Source organism: Ailuropoda melanoleuca, chromosome 17 (genome assembly GCF_002007445.2).
Source record: "Ailuropoda melanoleuca isolate Jingjing chromosome 17, ASM200744v2, whole genome shotgun sequence".
NCBI classification, from domain to species: Eukaryota; Metazoa; Chordata; class Mammalia; order Carnivora; family Ursidae; genus Ailuropoda; species Ailuropoda melanoleuca.
In genome coordinates this window covers 22838314-22854850 of record NC_048234.1, presented here as the reverse complement: position 1 = coordinate 22854850, position 16537 = coordinate 22838314, and positions in this window count along the sequence as shown.

Below are 16537 nucleotides of genomic sequence, written 5' to 3'. Positions count from 1 at the left end.
TCCCTGGCCAGCTCCCCTCCCCATAGCTGCAGCCCATGCTTACCTATGTGGCCAGCTACTCACTGCCACCAGCTGGCTCAACAGTCAGTCAGTTTGCTGCACAGCTGGGTGTTCCTCGGGCTCAGGCTGTCTAGCTTTGTGACTGTTGGCTCCTCCACGGGGCATGAAGCATTTTCCCTGGAATCAACTGAATTCATTTTATAAGGCTGCCCGATCTTGATAATATGGCCTGATACAGACATTATAGAAAAGTGAAATTGCAGTCCAGTCTCACTCATGAATACAGATTAAAAAGTCCAAAAGAAGTATTGGAACACCAAATCTAGCAATACATAAAGGGGATACTATATCAGAACCAAGTTTTTTTTGGAGCTAGAAATGTAAGGCTGACTGAACATTCAAAAATCAAACACTTGTAGATTATTGTATGAAAGGACAAAAGAGGAAAGTCCTAGGGTTATCTCCATAAACGTGAAAAGCACATTTAATAAAAATTAATATTCATTTAGGTAATAAAATCTTAGAAAATGGAAACAGAAGGAAATCAACTTGGGGCACCTGGGTGGCTCAGTCGGTTAAGTGTCTTGACTCTTGAATTTGGCTCAGGTCATGATCTCAGGGTGGTGAGATGGAGCCCCGCATTGGGCTCTATGCTGGGTGTGGCACCTGCTTAAGATTCTCTCTTTCGGGGCACCTGGGTAGCGCAGTCGTTAAGCGTCTGCCTTCGGCTCAGGGCGTGATCCCGGCGTTCTGGGATCGAGTCCCATATCGGTTCTCTGCTGGGAGCCTGCTTCTTCCTCTCACACTCCCCTGCTGTGTTCCCTCTCTCGCTGGCTGTCTCTCTCTCTGTCAAATGAATAAATAAAATCTTTAAAAAAAAAAGATTCTCTCTTTCCCTCTCCCTCTAACCCTCCCCCCCCCAAAGGAAGCCACCTTAATCTGATCGAGTACCACAAATAACATCCAGTAAACATTATATTCATTGGTAAAATATTAAAAGTGCCTTCTCGGGGCGCCTGGGTGGCTCAGTCGTTAAGTGTTTGCCTTTGGCTCAGGGCATGATCCTGGTGTTCCAGGATCGAGCCCCATGTTGGGCTCCTAATGCTGGGAGCCTGCTTCTTCCTCTCCCGCTCCCCCTGCTGTGTTCCCTCTCTCGCTGGCTGTCTTTCTCTCTGTCTAATGAATAAATAAAATCTTTAAAAAAAAATTAAAAAAATTAAAAAAATAAAAGTGCCTTCTCCTTTTTGAAATGAGAAAGACAAGTATATCCACTATCAACATTTTATAATTCAACATTTGCATTCTGGAGAACCTAGCCAGCCAATATAATAAAGCCCCCCCCCCCCCAAAAAAAAGGACTTACAAAGAAGTAAAACTTCGGGTACTCCGGATTTTCTATGAATACTATCGATATTTAGATGAATATGTGTATTTGCTAAACACAAGGTGAATGTAAATAATTAATTGCATGTATTGGTAATAGTTGATTAGAAAATAAAATAATTTTCAAAATAAATTATCTAGATATATATCTAACCAACATTTGTGAGACCTTTTCCCAGAAAACTAAAAATTTTAAGAGAAATTAGAGAAGCTTTAAATAATGGGGAAATATATCATATTGATGTATTGGGAGTCTCAATAATGTAAAGATAGAATCCTTATCAATATGCTAGGTTTGTGTGCGTGTGTGTGTGTATGTGTGTGTGTAGAAATTGAGAAGTTAATTTTATTTTTAAAGTTTTTTTTAAAGTTTATTTTTTTTAGTAATCTCTACATCCAATGTGGGGCTCAAACTTATGACCCTAAGATCAAGGGTTGCATGCTTTTCCTACTGAGCCAGGCAGGATCTCTTCGACAAGCTAAATAAAAAAAATACAGGCTAAGGCCCATGAATAGCCAAGACGTTCTTCAAGAATACAGTTGGGAGGATTAACTCTATCAGATATCAAAGTTGCTATATAACTGCAGTATTAAGGCAGTATGGTATCGGTGCAAGGATAGACATAGACTACTGGGACGGAATGGAACATTCAGGCAATACTCTTATATGTGGTCGTTTGATTTACAATGAAGGTAGCACTGAAGAGCAGTGGGGATCAGATGACCTTATCAATTATTAGTGCTTTTTTTTATGTAAAAAAATGACACTTGCCACACTCCGTATACAAATATTACTTTTAGGTGGATTAAAGTCCTAAGTATGAAGCAAAAAAGCTACTAGAAGTTAACTGACCTGTGGTTCTACTGGCCCATCCAGAGAGCTCTCTAAAGACTGACCAGCTCCTGAAAAGGCAGTGTGACATAATGGAAAGGGTCAGATGGTTGAGGTGGAGATGTTACTTGACTTTTTCTAGGAAATTTCTCTCTCTGAGCAGGAGTTGGCACAGTGGGTTTGTTTTTGTTTTTGTTTTTTTTTTTTTTGTGGTAGTAGTCCCAGTAGTTTTTTTTGCTTTCGTTTACCTTGGCTCAGGGAATATATCTAGAAAGAAGTTGCTATAGCTCGTTACTGCCTGTGTCCCCATTTTAGGATATTTATGGTTTCATGTCTCACATTTAGGTCTTTAATCCATTTTGAATTTATTTTTGTGTGATGTAAGGAAGTGGTCCAGTTTTACTCTTTTGCATGTAGCTGTCCAGTTTTCCAAACATCATTTGTTGAAGAGACATTCTTTTTCGCATTGGATATTTTTTCCTGCTTTAAGATTAATTGACCATATAATTATGGGTTCATTTCTGGGTTTTTCATTCTGTTCTATTGATCTCTGTGTCTATTTTTTTAAAAAGATTTTATTTATTTATTCGACAGAGATAGAGACAGCCAGCGAGAGAGGGAACACAAGCAGGGGGAGTGGGAGAGGAAGAAGCAGGCTCATAGCGGAGGAACCGGATGTGGGGCTCGATCCCATAACCCTGGGATCACGCCCTGAGCCGAAGGCAGATGCTTAACCGCTGTGCCACCCAGGCGCCCCTCTGTGTCTATTTTTGTGCCAATACTATACTGTTTTGATTGCTGTAGCTTTGTAATATAACTTGAAGTCCAGAATTGTGATGCCTCCAGCTTTCAAGATTGCTTTAGCTGTTCAGAGTCTTCTGTGGTTCCACACAAATTTTAGGATTGATTGTTCTACTCTGTAAAAAATGCTATTGGTATTTTCATAGGGATTGCATTAAATGCATAGATTGCTTTGGGTGGTATTAGACATTTTATCAATATTGACTTTTCCAATGCATGAACATGGATGTCTTTCTATTCTTAGTGTCATCTTCAGTTTCTTTCATCAGTATTTTACAGTTTCCAGAGTACAGGTCTTTCATCTCTTTGATTAAATTTATTCCTAGGTATCTTATTGTTTTTGGTGCAATTGTAAATGGAATTGCTTCCTTCATTTCTCTTTCTATTTCTTCATTATTGGTGTATAGAAATGCAACAGATTTCTCTATGTTGATTTTGTACCCTGCAACTTTACTGAACTTATGAGTTCTAGCAGTTTTTTTTTAACAGAGTCTTGGATTTTTCTATATCATAGTGTGCAAATAGTGAAAGTTTGACTTCCTCCTTCCTCATTTGGATGCATTTTATTTATTTTTTTGGTTGATTGCTGTGACTAGGACTTCCAGTACTATGTTAAGTAACAACGATGAGAGTGGAATCCCTGTCTTGTTCCTGACAGAAGAGGAAAAGCTCTCAATTTTTCCTCGTTGAGGATGATACTGGCTGTGGGTTTTTCATATGTGGCCTTAATTATGTTGAGACATGTTCCCTCTAAACCTACTCTGTTGAGGGTTTTTATCATGAATGGATGTTGTACTTTGTGAAATGCTTTTTCTGCAACTATTGAAATGATAATATAGTTCTTATCCTTTCTTTTATTAATGTGATGTATCACATTGATTTGTGAATATTGAAACACCCTTACAACCCATGCTCTTTCATGGGGAATGATTTTTTTAAATGTATTGTTGGATTTGGTTTGAGAATTTTTGCATCTGTGCTCATTAGGGATAGTGACCTGTAGTTCTTTTTTTTTCCCCTTTATAATATATTTTATTTTATTTTATTTATTTTTAAAAATATGTTTTATTATGTTAGTCGCCATCCAGTACATCCCTAGTTTTTGATGTAAAGTTCCATGATTCATTACTTGCGTATAACACCCAGTGCACCATGCAATACATGCTCTCCTTAATACCCATCACCAGCCTATCCCATTCCCCCACCCCTCTCCCCTCTGAAGCCCGCAGTTTGTTTCCCAGAGTCCATAGTCTCTCATGGTTCATTCCCCCTTCTGTTTACCCCCCCTTTCTTCTTCCCTTTCTTCTCCTACCGATCTTCCTACTTCTTATGTTCCATAAATGAGTGAAACCATATGATAATTGTCTTTCTCTGCTTGACTTATTTCGCTTAGCATTATCTCCTCCAGTCCTGTCCATGTTGCAGCAAATGTTGTGAAATCGTTCTTTCTGACAGCTGAGTAATATTCCATTGTATATATGGACCACATCTTCTTAATCCATTCGTCTGTTGAAGGGCATCTCGGCTCCTTCCACGATTTAGCTATTGTGGACATGCTGCTATGAACATTGGGGTGCATGTGGCCCTTCTCTTTACTACGTCTGTATCTTTGGGGTAAATACCCAGTAGTGTAATTGCCGGATCATAGGGTAGCAAAAGCCTACAACTTTAAAGCATATTAGGGGCAGAGGAATTTAATCTGTCTAATAGACTAATCAGAAGATGGCTAATTGGTCCTGGGAACAAGTGTGAAAAATCTGAATGTGGCTTTGAATGATGAAGAAATGATTGTGTGTATTTGTGACATCTACAGAAACCGTAAACACATCCAGACTGGCATGAGTACCAATAAATGAAATCCCATTTATTGGAAAAGTTTGTTACTATTAATAATGTTAAATGAATGGCTCAGAGACTTCTCATTTTCTCGTTATCAAAAACAAGCAAACAAAAGTTTAGTATATCTGAAATAACAGTTCCAATTAAGGTGGTTTAGCCAAGATGGGTGAGGACTTTTTGGTCTTACAGGTTTCCTCTATGCTGTTGCTCCCCATTTACCATCCTATGGTGTGACTGTCATTGGCTTGGTGTATGCTGTGTGTGCATTTGTGTGTGTATATTTTAAAGAATATACACTTATTCATGGGGCTCTAGAAACCAATGTTATTTTTAAATGGAAAAAAAAATTCAACCAGTTACACTCTTTCCTGTTACCTTTTTTAGCAACAAACCTCTGATTTTCTTTGTCCTTTTAAAGGAGTAACTGTTTTGCAGGCCCATCGTTATTGAGTCCTTGCTTCTTCACCGCAACCTTACAAAGCTGGAGTGTTAGAGACTGGAGTTCTAAGGGGTTCAGTAATGAGTCCAGAGTGCAGGTCAGGAGCTGGAAGCTGCTATGAATAATGAGAAAACCAAATGGGATGAGAATAACAGTGACAACAATAGCTTTGTCTTGTGTAAATTAGGTTTGTCTGAGCAACAGAAGCTAGGATAAACTCAGAGTGAACTTCCGTCTTCAGGCTCATGTTACCTTCAAAAGCAATTGAAAAAGAGAAAAAGTAATCTAACAAACTTTTTAATCAGGAATATTCTTTCCGGGTAACATACCCAATAAGAGCTGAGTCCTAAACTGTTCCTTTTTTGATGTTACTGGCCAGCTTTGTTTCATGGGGATACCCCCTGGCGTGCCTACCTCCTCATTCCTGGGTGACTTGGCTAGAGAAACTATCTACCATGTTTTGCTGTTTCTTCAGCAGACCCTCTGTGTTCTCTGCTGTTCGTATCTTTCTGTGAACATCACTCTTGAAAGTTGACAGATCTTAAGTTTCACTTCACACTCAGGACACAGAGCTCTGTCAGATTTTAAGTGAAAGGGTGTAGTTTGTTTAAGCTTTATTCAGGATAATTTGGGAGGAAAGGTGGTCTCAAGGTGCTTAGAATGTCTTGTTTTACTTAAGCTCTGAGAAGCACTTTTCTTGGATGACATATTTCTTGGCAAAACAACAACAAAAAGAGTTGTGAGGGGTAAGCAAGGCATGGGGGAAGAATTGTGGTGATCTTTAGAGTCTGACAGAATTGAATCCTGACCCCAGCAATCCCAAACACCAGCTGTTTAATCACTGGAGATCATTAATTGTCCCCAAGTCTTTGTTACCCCTTCTTTCTTTTGTACCTAGAAGAATAAGGCACATTATTCTTCACTGTGGAACTGTATTTCCCAGGCCTTTCAAGTACGAAGTTCTCACCATTTAGAATGTGAGTGGAGGTGACATGTGAAGACTAGCACCAACACCTTAAAGGCAGTCACCAGGCCTTCACCCCTTACCTGTGAGTACAGGTATTCTTATGGGCTGAAACACTGATGTGGCAGTGGGGAACCCACTTCTACCATACGGATGGGCACTGCAACGTAGAGAATGCTGGAGCAACATAGGAGGAACCTGGGTCCCTGATGATCACGTGGTGCAGAGCCGTTCATGTATCCCTGCCCACCTGTTATCTCTGTCCTGTTAATGGGAGAAAATGGATTTGTTTCATCTTTGAGTCACTGTATTAATTGCTCTAGCTTATTTTCTAATTAATTAGTTGGCTTTGAAAAAGTAACTTCTCTGCCCCTACGTTGACTGATTTACAAAACAGGGAAATTATATTGCTTATTTTCTTTACAAACTTATTGTGAGGATTATACACACACAAAAGACTATTAGGGTTTGTTGTGTGTTCTGTGTTTGCCTAGTAGTCATATATGCTTTTAAGTACTGAAAGCACAGATTTTTCAACACAGATGAAGTGAAGGGGTATACCATATATTCACTCTTTGTGTTTTGCAATTAGGTTAACCAGCCCATCCTGGTTTTTGGAGGACCAAGGGGATTTCTGGGAGGTGGGAGTTGGAGTTGTAAAAGTCTCCGATAAACTGGGTCAGCTTAGTCCCCTGCTGGAGACCCAGCATGTGTGACTTGTATTACTAAAACCATGACTGTCTCAGGAAAACTGGAAGGATGTGGTCACTTTTTTCACAACACACTAACCAGAGAATTTTGTTGCAATAAATAAATTGAAATTTGAAGTAACATGTACCCAAACTCTGTGTCTGGATCTGGTGGGAATGTAATCCACTGATGCCAGCCTTACAATTCATATAACTTTTTTTTTGAGATTCAAATAAGAAATGCTTGTTACATACCTCCACCATTACTGATTAGCTTATTGCTATCCTGAAGAAGTAGATTTTGTCATTAGTTTGTAGTACAGAAATGTAGGCTGTAGTAAAAGGCAAATGGTGACATAGTCATTGGGTCCCTTTGGGTAATTTTATGACCAAATCTAATTAACTACTGGGTGATGGAATCTGTGGTTCCACACATTGGGAACAAGATTGAAATGTTGATTTATTGTGCTGGGGCCCATTTGATTGACTTACTACCACTACGGGTCTGTTCAGGAGAGGAGAGAGCAGAATGCAGCTCACTTATCCGTAAGTTCTGAGCTCATTGGTCCAGTTTACATTGCTTGTGCCAAATCTGAAATTGGATTTTGAATTTACCTATTAGTAAACTGACTTGGTGAGTTTTGACTTAGAAAATTGATGGCAAAATCTTTAGTTTTTTTCTTGATATGACTTTCTTCAGGTTTTACTCATTTTCTTGTCATCATCCTGAGTGTGAAGAGAATTATGGTTACATTCTGGGTCATATAGGACTCATTGTTCCCAGCAGTCACCTGAATAGCGAGGACATGCCCCTTATGTTCTGGAAGGGAGTACCCTGGGGCAATGTGGCAGGCCAGGACTGTGTGTACTGGTGAATTGATATTCACCTTTGATTCTGAAACTTTTTTGTTGGTCTTTCTATTTTGAAAGCTTGAAAGTGGTATTTTCCAGGGTTTCCTGGCATTGTCTTTAGAAGTACCTGGAAGAAATCTTTATCTTCAGTGAAATTGAATGGGAGCGATAGCCCCTTTGGCAGCAGTAATGAATGCTATATAATCACCATGAAGTGCCAAGCCAGTGTCACTGTGACTCTCTGGTGGTCACAATTGCTGATTCCACTGGGCTGGTTAGCTATAGGGGTGTCTCCCACCCCTCAATTTTCCCAGGCTTCATGCTGGGCCAAAAAGAAATGGTATCGTCCAAGTGTAAGAAAAGCATGATTTTCAAGGACAGAAGAGTATTTGTAGGTAGGTAGGCAGTCCAGTTTTGTCTGGGGAAGGAGTTCCCTAGCTTCACAAACCAAATTGCATTTGCATTGCTGAATGCTAGAGCTTCCTTATCAAATAGATATTTTGGCTCCCTTTGCCAGAAAAGCAACCTGGTAAGTGCTGCATACTTTTACACTGTTTCTCTCTGGTATCATAATGTTATGACTTTGTCTTCTGCAATATTTATGTGCACTGAAGTACAGGTCTAGAATCTTTTTNAAATTTTTTTTTTTTTTTTTTTTTGGTCAACAGACTACTATTACCTAGAAAAAGAGAATGTACTTTCTAATAAACTTGCTGTTTTCATCTTTTCGTTCTCCCTTCCTTCCCTTCCCTTTTTTCTTTTCCCTCCCCCCAAACCTTTCTTTTCTTTTCTTTTCTTTCCTTTTCTTTTCTTTTCTTTTTGGTTTTTTCTTTTCTTTTCTTTTTTTCTTTTCTTTTCTTTTCTTTTCTTTCCTTTTTTCTTTTCTTTTCTTTCCTTTTTCTTTTCTTTTTCTCTTTTCTTTTCTTTTCTTTTCTTTTCTTTTCTTTTCTTTTCTTTTCTTTTCTTTCTTTTCTTTTCTTTTTCTTTGGCTTAAACAACAGAAATTTACTTTTTCCCTGTTCTGGAGGCTGGAGTTCCCATTCAAGTTGCCAGCTGGGTTGGTTTCTTGTGAAGTCTGTCTTCCTAGCTTGCTGTGCCCCACGTGGCCTTTCCTCTGTGGGTGCCTGTGTGCGCTCAATACGTTTTCCTCTTTTTATGAGGACACTAGTCCTATTGGATTGGGGCCCTACCATTATGACCTCATCTAACCTTAATTTGCTCCCTAAAGGCCCTATCTCCGGTATAGTCACAATGGGGTTTAGGACTTCAAGTTAGGAATTTGTTGGGGGAGACCCAAATCTGTCTGTAACAACTCTCCTTAATACTACTCTTTGAGGAATGTGGAAAACATCTCTTTAAAATTACTTTTAATACTGCACTACTTTGTGGCACAGGCTTTCTTCTTTTCAATGACAAGAAAAAGCTCTTATTATAGTAATGGAATCTTAAACATATATATGATTTATAAGGATCCCTACGTGACTAGAGACATTTTTTCTTGTATTTGGGGTGTAGCACGTTTTTGTAAAGTTTATTGTTTCAGAAAATTTGAAATTCCTGTGTGAGATTAATCCCTCTCCTTTTGGCACTCTGATAATTTTACTAAATTATCAAGAAGGAGCTACAAGGAGCTACCTTGTAACTAAGGTTACAAGGTTGCATCTATTATCTTTGAGAACCTGAAAGAAAAATTGATACTATTTCTTTCTTATTTCACTGCAAACGCTTATTAACCGGATTTGACTAGATTTAAATGTCTAATTGGCATTGTTTACTCTTAGGCTTCAATTTTACCTCGTATAGAAAACAAAGATACAATAATATTGTGAGGGTTTGCTGTGGGAATTAAATGGGTAATGCTTATACAACTCTTAGCATGGTTTCAGTGACACAGTAAAAACTCAAATGTTTTGTATTGTTACTAATGTCATCATTATCATTACACTGTCTAAAAACTGTGGGGACATAAAGAACTACCTTGAAAGAATTTATAATGTACTTGATAAGACAGAGCTTAAGCTTGTGGATTTTTCTGTAATATATGACGATACCATATGGGCTGAATTTCTGGTTCTATGTGAACTGTTAATATTGGACTGGGAAAGTCAGGCTGTAGCCTAGTGAGTGTACCACAGAGCAGAAATTGAGAGAGTGGGGACAGAGGTTGAGTACTCAGAAAACAAATAGAGATACTTATGACCAGAGTAAGCAATTGCAAGACAGAAAATTAAGGGAGTTCATGGAAAAAAAACTGAGGAAAAAAATGAACAGCCAAGTTGGGGAGCAAGACACAGGTATACCAGAGAATTTAAATTGGGAAGATTTTCTCCTCCTTTTTTTGCTGTCTTGTTCCTTTCATAGATACGGAGATCCCCTCTTGATTTTTTGCCTCAGTCTTCCCCTGCCTGGCTACTGACAGTAAGTGCATTGGTATAATTGGGAAAGGTATTTTATGGAGGAAATGGGCACTCAAACTTGACCTTGATAGTTGGGAAGAATTGAAACAGGATGAAGAGGAAATGTAATTGTGTGTCCTGGGGTGGGGGGGGGAGGTGATGACTAAATGGAGGCCGGGAGAACATGTGCCTGGGGTGCAATGATGAGGTCATGTGGGTGTTAAGGGATACTATAAGGGATTTGTGGTATGGGTGGGCTACAACCATGGTGTGGTCAGCTTAAACCATCAAGTCTGGATTTTTATCATTTAAGCAGAGGAAAGTGTTGAAAAAGGTGAAGACAGACTTTTTCTTAAGTTTGTGTATTTCATTAACAAATAAACAATGACTGATTTCCTGGTTTGTTGAAGCAATAAGTCAGATATTCGCCACAGTGATGTCTGTCAAAGTGGCTGACCATTAAAGCTTGAGCACCACATTGATCTGAGGGGTATGTATGACAAAGGCGACTGATGTTGCCATTCTCTTCTATTTTACAATATTAGTATTTCGGGACCCCAGCTTACCCTTTTTTCTCTTACACTTAATTTCTTTGGGAGTAGAATAAGAGTTCTTTTCTTAGCATCACTGTGAAATCTCAACACAAGATGAAGGACGGACTCCTTTTAAATGTGTTCGTCATAGTACGTCCATCTACAAGTTGCTTGCCAGCAAGCTTTCAGATATGCAATACTGTATTATTACTGTTGTCATTTACTCTGCATTACATTCCCATGACTCATTTATTTTATAACTGGAAGTTTTTATCTTTTGACCCACTGGATCCATTTTGCCCACTCCCTACCCTGCGTTGGGCAATCATCAAGCTATATCTATGAGATTTTTAAAAGCTTACTTAAAAACATTTCTTTTAGATTCCATATACAAGGGAGATCATATGATATTTGTCTTTCTGTGTCTGACTTATTTCACTTAGCATAATGCCTTCAACGTCCATCCATGTTGTTCCAGATGGCAAGATTTCATTCTTTTTTATGGCCGAGTAATATTTCATTGTGTGTATATATATATATATATATATGCCACACTTTCTTTATCCGTTCATCCATAGATGGACAATTAAGTTGTTTCCATATCTCGACTATTGTAAATAATGCTGCAGTGAACATGGGGTTGCATGTATCTTCTTGAGTTAGTGTTTTAATTTTCTTCAGATAAATACCCAGAAGTGGAATTGCTGGGTCATATGATGGTTCTATTTTTACTTTTTTGAAGAACTTCCATACTGTTTTCTTTAGTGGGCTGCTGCAATTTACATTCCCACCAACAGTGCAGGATGGTTCCCTTTTCTTTACATCCTTGCCAAAGCTTATTATTTCTTGTCTTTTTGGTAATAGCCTTTGAAACAGGTGTGAGGTAGAAACTCGCTCTGGTTTTGATTTGCATTTCCCAGATGATTAGGGATGTTGAGTATTTTTTTTTAATGTACCCGTTAGTCATCTGTATGCCTTTTTTGGAAAAATGTCTTTTCAGATCCTCTGCCCGTTTTTTAATCAGATTTTTTTTTTCTGTTGAGTTCTATAAATGCTTTTATGTATTTGGGATATTGACCCTTTATCAGATAAATGATTTTCAAATATTTTTTTAAAAGATTTTATCCATTTATTTGACAGAGATAGCCAGCGGGAGAGGGAACACAAGCAGGGGGAGTGGGAGAGGAAGAAGCAGGCTCCCAGCAGAGAAGCCTGATGTGGGGCTTGATCCTAGAACGCTGGGATCACACCCTGAGCTGAAGGCAGATGCTTAACGACTGCGCCACCCAGGCGCGCCTGATTTTCAAATATTTTATCCCATTCAGTAGGTTTGCCTATTCATTTTGTTGATGGTTTCCTTTGCCATCCACAAGCTTTTTAATTTGATATAGTCCCACTTGATTATTTTCACTTGTGTCAGATCCAAAAAATTATCACCAAAATTGATGTCAAGGGGTTTATTGCCTATGTTTTCTTGTAGCAATTTTATTATTTCAGGTCTTAAATTCAAGTCTTTAATCCATTTTGAGTTACTTTTTATGTATGGTGTCAGAGTCCAGTTTTACTCCTTTGTAGGTGTTTGTCTAGTCTCCCAACACAATTTACTGAACAGATGGTGTTCTCCACATTGTATTTTTTTGCCTCCTTTGTCATAAATTGACCATATATGGATAGGTTTACTTCTGGGCTTTCTAAAATTGTTTTATTGATCGATGTGTCTGTTCTTTTTCTTTTCTTTTTTTTTTAAAGATTTATTTGAGGGAGAGTGAGTACACATGCATGGGGTGGGGAGGGGCAGAGGTGAGGGAGGCGGGGAGAGAGAATCTCAAGCAGACTCCTCACTGAGCACAGAGCCTGATGCAGGGCTTGATCCCATGACCTCAAGCTCATGACCTGAGCTGAAATCAAGAGTCGGACACTTAACCGACTTAGCCACCCAGGCACCTCTTGTTGTGTCTGTTCTTCTGCCAATACATACTCTGCTGATTCCTGCAATTTTATAATACAGCTTGAAATCAGGGAGTGTGATGCCTCCTGCTTTGTTCTTCTTTCTCAACATTGCTTTGGCTCTTAGGGGTCTTCTGTGGTTCTATATAAATTTTGGGTTAGTTCTATTTCTGTGAAAAATGACATTGAAATTTCAGTAGGGATGGCATTGAATCTATAGATGGCTTTGGGTAGTATGGACGCTGTAAAAATATTCTTCCAATCCATGAGCATGGAATATCTTAACATTTGTTTGTGTAGTCTTTAATTTCTTTACTATCTTATAGTTTTCAGTAACACATATATTTTCTCCGTAATGTATATCAAAACCTTCTTGTGCTTATTAGGAACACCAAATAACACTGAAGCACTGTGCTTGGGGGGAGATTTGAACAGTGAAATTATCAACAAAAAGCATAAAGTGAAAAACATAGTACAAAATAGACTGTGAAAAGGACTCTTACCTACAGTGTAAGACTGAAACAAGGCGGCTGAGCATGACCTGAGCTGAGAACGGGTGCTTTGACTCAAATTTTTTGCTGGTCTGCACACGTCTGTGAATGACTATGAAGGCACCATGAGTATTGATTTTAAAGTTACAAAAAAATTTTATTGAGTGAGGGAATTTGCAAGTACAAAGTCCACAGTAATGAAGATCAATTGTATGGCCTTTACTGGGTGCCTGATTGTGAGCCAAGTATTGCATTAAGAAATTGATTTCAAATAAAGCTCACAATAAACTCATTTTACAGAAGAAGAAGCTGTAGAATAATTACTCTTGCTCAAAGACACACTGCTGATAGGTGGTAGACCTGTGATTTTGAACCCATATCTTTGACTTTAGAGTCTGCTTACAAGAAGTATGTTTTTATGAGACATACACTGTATGGAACTAACTGGGATGGAGAGGTTAAGTTATTCAAGCTTTCCGAACTAGTAATGCTAGAGGAAGGACTTAAATTTCTCCCCTAACTTAAAAACCTGCTCCTGACAGATTGTCTGACGCGATAGAGTGATGAATAGAAAGAAAGGAAAGCTAATGATCAGGACAAAGGGCTTATGCTAGTTGGAGTTTTGTCCATGGAACTATGAGATGTAAACTGTCGTTTTTGGAGTTTGTCTTCTTGGCTTTGCTTTAGACAGGACTCTAACACACCAATAAAGGTAAACTCCTCTTGATTTTTAAAATTCAAAATATGTTTAATTTGAGGTGATATTAGAAGATGAAGCAGGAAAGTAGAGTTGGGGATCATCTTTTAAAAGTTTTTTTTAAAGGAGAAAGGAGTTTTGCTGCTTTTTGACAGTTCTGTTGTGTGTATTGCTTTTGACTCCTAAAGGTTTAGACACGCTAGAGGGGTTAAATAAATCCAGTGATCTAGAAAATTCTCCGGATTTAATTGCCTCTTTAATTTCTGAGTAACATAAGGGAAAATAATCACTCCCTTTAGACAAGGGGAAATAGATACATTTCTTGTTGAAGACTAAATTTTTGTAGACATTTTGAAGGGTGATTTTGCAATAGACATCTGATGTGCATACTAGGAAATGTAGCCCAAGGATAGAGATATGAAAGTATTTGTGCCAATCTTTGGCTCTAAAAATGTTCCTTGAAGATGTGTGTGTGTGTGTGCACGTGTGTGTGTATGTGTATACATACTTACATAAAACATTAATATATATGTACTTATCTTAATGAAACATTGGAAACAACCAAAATATCCAGCGATAGACTGCTTAAAATAACTATATAATGAAATATTATGCACATGACAATAAATATACAGGCTTTTTGTATTTATTTTACATGTATTAATCTCAGTATAAAACTTTTGAGAAAGTTTTAACTGTATGAAAATACACTCATGATGCTTTTAAGAGAAAAAAGTTAGAAAACATGTATATAATACAGTTTAAAAAATTTTTAATTTATTATTTTTTTAAATAATTTTTTATTATGTTAGTCACCATACAGTATATCCTTAGTTTCTGATGTAGCGTTCCATGATTCATTGTTTGTGTATATTACAGTTTTTATAGAAAGATGTATGTTTGCCTTAATGATAAAAGCTAAAAGGATAAACAAATATTTGAGTGTGGTTGCTCTGAAAAATGTAATCATAGATCAATTTTAGTTCTCCTTTCTTTTGGTAATATAATGGGTGAGAACATTTCTTTGTTGAGGTGCCTGACTGGCTCAGTCATTAGAACATTTGACTGTTGATCTCAGGGCTGTGAGTTCAAACCCCACATTGGGCATGGAGCCTACTTAAAAAAAATAAGGAAAGAAAAATTCCTTAGTTATTTTATTGCTTTAAAAATCTGGTCTGCAGATTTGTCTTTCAGTTGAATCATATAGTTCATTTACATTTATTGTAATTATTGATATATTTGAATTTATATCATTTTTTATAAACTTTTTTAGTCTGATATTTGTTTTTTTTTATTTTCTTCATTGATTTTTTTAAAAGATTTTATTTGAGAGAGAGAGAAGGAAGGAGAGGGAGAGAGCATGAGTGGGGGAGAGGGGGAGGTTGTTGAGGAAGAGCATAGGGAGAGGAAGAAGCTGACTCCCTGCTGAGCAGGGAGCCTGATGTTGCCAGGGCTCAGGGCTCAATCCCAGGACCCTGACTTCATGACCTGAGCTGAAGGCAGACACTTAACTGACTGAGCCACCCAGGTGCAGGTGCCTCCGTTTATTGACTTTTTTTGAGTTCATATTTTCATTGCATTTTTTTCTTTTACTGGACTCTGTTTCTACTCTTTCAGTGATTAGTTGTGAAATTAGTACATGCATGTCTTATTTACTAAGGTAAATCAGTCTGTATCTTCTTTTCAAACAAAACCAGAATACATGAACTCCATTTACCCTATCCCTGAATTATATACTATGGTTATATATTTTATTTTTATCAAAAGGTATTATCATTTCTATTTAATACAGTTCATGTTTGCTTAATTTTACCCATGTATTGCATTCTTTGCTCTTTATTTTTCCTGTATCTCTAATCTGCCATCTGGAATCACTTTTCTTCTGCCTGAAGTATATTCTTTAGAATTTACTTTTGCTGGTGGCAGACTCTCTAAGTTTTTGTTTGTCTGAAAGTGCCTTTATTTCACTTTCATCCCTGATGGTTATTTTATTTGGTATGGAATTTGAAGTTGGCAGTTGTTTGGTTTCAGCACATTGAAGATAGGTTACTTTTGTCTGGCTTCCATTGCAACTTTCAACCTAACAGGCACCCCCTTGAATATAGTTAGTCTTTTCTCTCTGATTGCTTTTAAGATCTTCTTTTAGGCTTAGTTGTTCTGTACTATCTAAGTATAGTTTCCTTGTTTATTACCCTGCTTGGGATTTGTTGACCTTCAATGTAAGGATGAACTAAAAATAAACCCTGTTCCCAATCCACTTCCCATCCTTCTCTTAGGAACTGGAAGGAAATTTCTCAGTTGCTCAGCAGAAGAAGAAAGATAAAAGTACCAGAAAAGTGGTAACCGCAGTGCCCCTCAATTGTATTTGCAGCCTGAATTGACACTACTTGAATGGTCTGACAAAAACCTAAGAATTTAGTTTAAAGTGGTACCAGGGTAGTAGGCCATTTTACCCCCAAGCTCCTGACAGAAATCTCCTCTGGAGGAAACCACTTTCATTCCATTCAGGAAAATAAGGAACTTACTGTCATGATTCACTAAACATTTTAAGGAGAAAGAGATCACAATTAAGAACAAACAGAAACAACATATAGCAGAAATGGAACCAGAAAAACTTCAGATACTGGCATTTTTAGACATAAAATGTAATAGTGTTTATTGTAAAGAAATAAAA